The sequence below is a fragment of the Rhinopithecus roxellana genome, chromosome 12 (assembly GCF_007565055.1).
Source record: "Rhinopithecus roxellana isolate Shanxi Qingling chromosome 12, ASM756505v1, whole genome shotgun sequence".
Lineage (NCBI taxonomy): Eukaryota > Metazoa > Chordata > Mammalia > Primates > Cercopithecidae > Rhinopithecus > Rhinopithecus roxellana.
Genome location: NC_044560.1, coordinates 55,719,145 through 55,727,658, shown reverse-complemented (window position 1 = coordinate 55,727,658; position 8,514 = coordinate 55,719,145).

The following is an 8,514-nucleotide window of genomic DNA, read 5'->3' as shown; positions in this document are numbered from 1 at the left end:
AGTTTGCACATTCCTTTCATATAACAAACTTGAACAGGAGTCAGCATAAACATTAGTCCAATGTTACTAATAAAGGAAACTGAGGCTCAGAAATGAACTGACTTATTTACAGTCACATGACAAGCATGTGAGCAATTCTGGTTTATCTGACTCAACACCAGGCATTCCTTTTGCTGTGTTGGGCCGCCTCCTGTAAGGTAGACATCCTATATGAACACTGGGAAGGACGGGGTAACCCCTCCTGGTTGGCATGTGGGGTGTACTGGTGTGGCCTTAAAGGGACCCTGAGGCTGGGCACGGTGGCTCATCCCTATAACCCGAGCACTTTGGGAGGCTGAAGTAGATGTATTGCCTTGGCTCAGGAGTTTGAGACCAGCCTGGGCAAGAAGGCAAAAACCTGTCTCTACCAAAAATACAAAAAATTAGCTGGGCGTGGTGGCACGCACCTGTGATCCAAGCTGTAGAGGCTGAGGTGGGAGGATGGCTTGAGCCTGGGAGGCAGAGGTTGTGGTGTGCTGAGATTGGGCCACTGCACTCCAGCCTGCATGACAGAGTGAGAACCCCTCCCAAGTAAATAAATACATTTAAAATAAATAAAGGGATGCTGAGTTCAACAACTCTGTTACCATTAACTCGACATTCCCAGATATGGAAATAGGAGCCAGAGTCTCAACACTGGAATTTTCAGACAGTTTTGAGAAGAACCCTTCAAGGGCTCCCAGCTTTTCCCAACACAATCTTAGAGCTGATAGGTTACGAATGCGAAGTAGCAATGGAAGTACAGATATTGGAGCAGTCGGCAGGGGTGGGGGAAGTTATCCTAATCCATCCTTGCCTTCATCTCTGTTTCAAAGGCATGTCCCTTTCTCCATTCATTCCCCTCATTTCCCTCTTCTCCATCAATTAATTTCCACCTCTCTCTAATATCTGCCTTCCCCTTGGCTCCTCCTCTCAGGCTTCAAGTTTGCTCCAACCTCACTCATCCTTAAAGGACTACCTCATCTTAGTCCTGCCATATTCTCAAGCTACTGCCCTGCAGAGCTAATAAACAACTCCACCCACGCTTCACAAAGGAACGGGAAGGTTTAATCTGATTTTTACCTCTGTAGTCTGACAACTGTCTCTGATTATCTCAAGTTCAAAGTTGGCCTTCTGATTACTGTGACTCTCTTTGAGAACTGATAATGGCTTACAAATGGATTCCTTTACCACACTTTGGTTTGTCTGATGTTTCATGGGCTGTCTCTGTGTAAACTTAGTTATTTAATATCTCATACTTTGGGGGATAGTGCATCAGTGAGGAATCTGTTTGGCTACTATTAACTTTGGCTTAAACATATAACATAGACAGAGATGATACACATCAAATAATTTGTCTCACAGGCAAGAAGGCAGGGGAAGATACTTGTAGGCTAGAGCAGCAGCCCCTTTACACAATTGTCAGTGTTCTAGGCCCCTCTGTCTTTTCACACTGTCACCTTTGACATGTTGGTTTGTGGCCCAAAGGCTGCAAGATGGCAATGCATCACCAAGCATCCTCCAGGTAGGCAGAAGAAAGAAGGGCAAAGAGGGGAAAACTGGACCTTGCCAGCCAACTCTGCCACTCTCTATCAAGAAGACAAAAGCTTTCCTGGAGTCCACACCCAGCGGAACTCTGTGTCCATCTCATTTCACACAGCCGCCTACAGCTGGAAGGTAGCTAAGGAGAAGTGTTTTGGATGGGCTGGGTCAGTCAACCAGCAGCATCGTTCATATATCCTCATATATATGGGGAAGACTTTGCTTATGGTTTAGCTGTGTGAAAAACAAGTTACAGTGACTGGTGTTTCAGATGTCAGGACCTGTGTTAGGTGTAGCATAAATTCTGTCAAGTGAAGACTACCATCTCCCTTTTACAGATAAGGAAGCTGAAGATCAGAGAGGTGGAATAACTTATTGAAGCTCATATAACCTGAGGAAAAGTATTTTTCTGTTAAAACAAACATAGACATGTTATGACATAAAACCAAAAAAGCCTCACTAATTTTAGAGATAAAAATTGGTGACTGCACAGACATTCCAAATGGCAGAGGTCCTTAACCCCTGGGCTGCAGACCCCTGTCAGTGGTGTGTTAGGATCTGGGTCACACAGCAGGAGGTGAGCCATGAGCCAGCATTACCGCCTGAGCTCCGCCTCCTGGTTCAAGCTCCTTGTGAGAATCTAACGCCTGATGACCTGAGGCAAAACGGCTTCATCCTGAAACCACCCCCCACCCACCACCCCCGTCTATGGAAAAATTGTCCCTCGTGCCAAAAAGGTCGGGGACCACTGCCATATGGACTACGCCCTTGACCCTCCCAAAGGAGCATTTCCCCTTTCCTCACTCACTGGGGGTACATCGCTGGGAAAGTATGAGAAGCCCCAGCGACTGCCCTCAAGTGGGGATAACAAGATATACACACAAAAAGTGAGCTTCCGCCGCGGGAATTCAGGCCTGATGCACTCTGTGATGTGAGGATGTCTCAGAAACTGCTATGCAGATGAGTGGGAAATGAAGGTGACTGATGGGAAGTGCCCTGAGATGACAGAAGCGAGCAGTTCCTGAGGGAGCCACAATGGTCAGGGAGGGCTCGGGGGATTAGCAGATAGAAGGAGGCCTTGACAGGAAAGTAAGAGTTGTAAGAGCAAGAAGGAGATAGAAAGGGTATTCCAGGGGATGAGAAAAGTATGCCCACATTTTGGAAGCCAGAAAGAGTTTGTGACACTCCACGGAGAGTGAAAAGACAGCCTGGCTAGAGGAAATGGGTCCTGAAGGAGAGAAATGATAAATCATCCTGGAAAGGAAGTCTGGGGCTGGTTCCTGAGGGAAGTCCCCGGAGATTCAACATCTTCTTCTGTTCTTTCTACCCACAGGTCAGGAATTACACAGATATTGTTTGCTCCGCAGACTTGAGCTGGCTCTAAAGGGTGCTGATTACACAGCCTTCTTCATCTCAGCCTACGTCCAGATGGATCACAGAATCCTCACCACAAGGGAGCTGGCCAGCCCAACCTGGAAGGTGGGGGCTTTCCTGTCATTGGTGCCTATGGGTTTGGGCTTGCATACTTAGTACAGGATGACACCTAACTGTAATGCCACCTGCTATGCCAACAGGACCATCCAGAAACTCAACCAAGGCACCACAGACTGCTGGGGAAAGGTTCTTGTTGTTTTAAATAACATGTCCTGGCCGAGCACAATGGCTCACACCTGTAATCCCAGCACTTTGGGAGGCCGAGGAAGGCAGATCACCTGAGGTCAAGAGTTCAAGACCAGCCAAAATTAGCTGGGTTGGTGGCACATGCCTGTAGTCCCAGCTATTCAGGAGGCTGAGGCACGAGAATCGCTTGAACCTGGGTGGTGAAGGTTGCAGTGAGCCGAGATCACACTACTGCACTCCAGCCTGGGTGATAGACCGAGACTCTGTCTTAATAAAAATAAATAAATAAATAACAAGTCCATCACCAGTTAGTCCCTGACCAAATGGGCTAGGGGACATGAGGAGGGATAGGGATGGGGAAAAATGGGGCAGATACCTCAGCCCTGATCCTCATCCCCAGCTGGGTTCCCTTCTCCTCCAAGGAGCGCTTTCCAGGAGTGTAGAAAGAGGCATCTCAGTCAGGCAGCCAGGGTCCCTGGAGGCCAGACTTTTTCATCCCCTTTCATATGTGAAGAGGCTGAATAATCATCTTGTCCCCTTGTATTAGCCCATTCTCACATTGCTGTAAAGAACTACCTGAGACATGGTAATTTATAAAGAAAAGAGAGAGCCAGGCATGGTGGCTCATGCCTATAATCTCAGCACTTTGGGAGGCTGAGGTGGGCAGATCATCTGAGGTCAGGAGTTCGAGACCAGCCTGGCCAACATGGTGAAACCCAGTTTCTACTAAAAACACAAAAATTAGCCAGATGTGGTGACCTGCGCCTGCAATCCCAGCTACTCAGGAGGCTGAGGCAAGAGAATCACTTGAACCTGGGAGGCAGAGGTTGCAGTGAGCCAAGATCACACCACTGCACTCCAGCCTGGGCAAGACAGCAAGACCATATCAAAAAAAAAAAAAAAAAAAGAAAGAAAGAAGAAAAGAAAAGAAAAAGTGACTCACGATTCCACAGGCTGTACAGGAAGCATGGCTGAGGAGGCCTCAGGAAACTTACAATCACAGCAAAAGATGAAGGGGAAGCAGGCATGTCTTACGTGACTGGAGGAGGAAGAAGAAAGAGTGAAGGAGGAGATGTTAAACACTTTTAAACAACCAGATCTCATGATAACTCACTCACTATCAAGAGAATAGCAAGGGGGAAATCTGCCCCCATGATCCAAACCATATCACCTGCCTGTATTCTGTGTGTGTGTGTGTGTGTGTGTGTGTGTGTGTGTGATGGGGTCTCACTCTGTCACCCGGGCTAGAGGAGCATGATCATAGCTCACTCACTGCAGCCTTAAATTTGAGGGATCCTCCTGGGCTCAAGAGATCCTCCTGCCTTAGCCTCCCAAGTAACTAGCACCGTGCCTAGCTAAAATACCAAACTCTTGACTTCAGCTCCTTTTGTCATCATTTGTCCATTTCTCCTACAATCTTAAATTTTTTTTGACTGGGGTTTCTATGTGGCTGAATTTGGTGAAGTTTTCACTAACCCAGAACACACACACACACACACACACACACACACACGGCCCCATTAAAGTTCTTTCCTTCAATGAAATTGGCAAAGGGGCATAAAGAAAACTGGAACCTAAGGACCCAGTGAGGAAGCAATGTTTCACTTTCCACTGGAAACTGGTTTTTTTTTTTTTTTTTTTGAGGCGGAGTCTTGCTCTGTCGCCCAGGCTGGAGTGCAGTGGCCGGATCTCAGCTCACTGCAAGCTCCGCCTCCTGGGTTTTTACGCCATTCTCCTGCCTCAGCCTCCTGAGTAGCTGGGATTACAGGCGCCCGCCACCTCGCCTGGCTAGTTTTTTGTATTTTTCAGTAGAGATGGGGTTTCACCGTGTTAGCCAGGATGGTCTCGATCTCCTGACCTCGTGATCCGCCCGTCTCGGCCTCCCAAAGTGCTGGGATTACAGGCTTGAGCCACCGCACCCGGCCGGTCTTTTACAATAATCCCATCATACCTAGGAGGCTGGACCAGATTGTTATTTTAGAGTTTTGAAAGTTGTCCTCCCTTTTTCTACCTGGCTACTGGCTTGGGACTTTAGGTGGGTGAGGCCTGCCTCCACAAGAAAAATCCATAGTGAAAATGGTGACAGTTGGAGGGTGCTGGAGTTAAGCTTAGCCTTCCTCAATTCAGAAGAGCTAAATGCACACAAGAGTGCAGCAGAAGTCAGGAATCTGCTGCCAGACGGGCCAGAGAGGGGTAGGGCCTTCCTGCTCTAGGGCCCTTCCCCAGAAGATGTTAGCTATGGATGAAGTCTGTACCTCCTCCCCAACCCCTATTCTCCATTGCATTCTTGGAACCAGGAGCCCAGAAACTTGCCAGCTCAGATAATCAGGACCATGTTTGAGATGCATACATTTGGTCCTCTGGATCCTTCAAAAGTACACTGTGTCACTCCCCGTAGACCCTTCAAGCAATAAGCTCTTCATGCTCTGTCCATTGGTTCTTTTTCTCCAGCAGTTCTGAGCAATACTTCAAAAAGGAAACATCAGATTCATTGTAAAGTTAAAAGGAACAGATTTTTTTCCCCACATACCATGAATTTATCATTGATTAGTTAAATATTTAAAAATAATTAATATTTAATATTTAAATAGTTAAATAGTTAAATTAGTTAAATAGTTAAAATATCTAATGTGTCCACAGGTAAATTTTAAAAGTTCCTTTATGAGGCAGGGAGAGCATTTTTTTTTTAATACTCTGGTTTCACTTTTTTGCATTTAAATACTTTCTCACATACTCAATATTTATAAAAGGGTTAGAGTTCATTTTAACAAATCCCATTAAATAGGCAGGGCTTTTCAAGGTCTTGCCTATGAATTTCCTCATTTCAAGCACTGTTTAGTCCAGGTAAGCTGCAATAGAACCTGAGAACTTGGGACTGCCAGGCCAACTCTAGGTACCAGTTCCTGACATTTCTTTGAATATTTGGGTGTTCACATTTGTTCTCTTTGGTCATACTTACTGCACTGGACCTCTTTTTTGTTGAAATGTGAACTCTACTGCTAGCCAGTTAAAGTTCATTATTCTTCAGAACTTTGATTTTAAAGATGAATATTACTTTAACCTGGCCATGAGATACTGCTTTTTCGTAGTTAACTCAAAACAAAGCAGAACTCTGGGGATTAGTTCAATACAAACAATGTATTCTTCAGGATCTTTCTCTAAGTAGAGGAATTTTCTTGACCCTTACACAGCAATATATGGTCTTTTTGGACTACCAGCTCATGGCTATTCTTAACGTGGTCCAGACCCCAGGGCCATCCCTAGGAAAAGAAAGCAAAGCACCTCCCCACAGTAGGCCTGTGCCAGACACAATGGACACACAGTGGAAACAAGGTCCCTGCCTGAAGACCTCAAGATTTATTGTGGGAGATGAATTGGTAATTAAATAGCTAATCATTTTAAAAGCCCTAATACAGTTGTGTTTTGTGTACATAACTGTAAATGAATGTAAAAAGTGCTGTAAAATCACAGTGGGAGGGATTCATTCTTGCAGTGAGGAAGATGGATGAGGATTGAGGAAGACTTCATAGAGGCTGTGTTTTGAAATAGGGTTTGAAGGATGAGTAAGAGTTTACTAGGCAGAGATGCATGGAAAGAACATTCCAGGCAGCAGAGACAGCTAAAATAAATAAATAAATAAATAAAGTCACAGAGTAAGGAAAAGGATGGGAATGAGAAGTGGTTCAGTGTTACTACAGCATAGAGCAATATTGTCCAACCCACGGTTCAGGACAACTTTGAATGAGGCCAACACAAATTAGTAAACTTTCTTAAAATATGAGATATTTTTATAATTTTTCTTTTTTTTTTTTTTTTTTGCTTATTAGCTATCATTAGTGTTAGTGTATTTTATGTGTGGCCCAAGACAATTCTTCTTTCAGTGTGGCTCAGGGAAGCCAAAAGATTAGACACCCCTGGCATAGAGTATTTTGGGGTGACATGATGGGAGCTGGAGAAGTAGGTGGGGGCCAGAATTCAGAAGGCCTTGGACACCAGCCTAAAGGCTTAGAGTTGCTCCTATTGGCCATGCACACAGCAAAGGTGTTCGAGTCCTTCTTTTGACTGTTAGATTGGATGGGCTCAATTTTTTGGCCCTCTGTCTCTAGAACAGAGCTGCTGCTTTTCTACTGGGCCCACTATTTCTTCCTGGTCCTCTGATTCCCTTGGCGCTACACAGATCTTGATATTTGCCTCAGGTATCAAGGCTCTGAAAATGATCAGGATTTAGAGCAGACTGCTCTTTTTCAGAAAGAGTTTTATATTCTCCCTCTGGTCTTATACACTACAGGCAAATGGCACCGGTGTTTTGGACTTGGGCCAGTTGGGCCTTTTCTCCCCTCAAGAGAGAAGGATTCGATATTCAGTATTTCTGAATTTCATGCTTAGTTCTTAAGACATTTCCCATTTGCCCTGAAAAATAAGTGCTGGCAGTAAGCTGCACTGTTTTTTTCTAAACGGGAAATGAGTTAAACATTTGTGATCACCACTGAATGAGTGCCAGAGCTGGTTAGTGATCTTCTTGTTCAATCTGAGGTCACCTAACTAGATAAGAAAGAGCTGAAACTAAAAGTCTGGTCTCCTGACTCCCAATCCAGTACTCTTTCTGGTGTGCTCCAGCTTCTGGCTCTGCTCAGCCAATTATGGAACAGACAGAATGTACTTGGCTGCCCCAAACAGGGCTAAAGGGCAGTTCTGTTCCCAAAATGGAATTCTGTTGTGTTTAAGCCAGGCAGCATAATTGCGTGTCTTTTGGTAACTTCCTGTCTTCTTCTGTAAAATGGGAGTCACTGGGTCCTTAGGTTCCAGTTTTCTTTATGTCCCTTTGCCAATTTCATTGAAGGAAAGAACTTTAATGGGGTTTTGTGTGTGTGTGTGTGTGTGTGTGTGTGTGTGTGTGTGTTCTAGGTTAGTGAAAACTTCACCAAATTCAGCCACATAGAAACCCTAGTCGAAAAAAATTTAAGATTGTAGGAGAAATGGACAAATGATGAAAAAAATTAATCCTTCAGCTGCTTCTAAGATCAAGGACTGGGGCGTGGTGGGCTGTTCTGCAGCTGTTTTGTGATGGATGAGGGATGATGGATCTATGTTCAAGTAGCGGAATTTTAAAGTCAGGAGTTGGAAGGAATCTTGGAGGTGGTCTGTGGTGACAGGAAGCCTCTTCCAATAGACTGAACATGGAAGACTTCCTAGAGCCGGAGGACAAGGGTTTCCTCTTAGCAATGAGCTTCCTGTTTTCGGAAATGCTCAAGCTGAGAATGGATGTTCAAGCAGAGGAGATTCCGCTTGGAAGGGGCGTTCTGCACTGAAGTGGTGGCCAGCGGGAAACGCCAG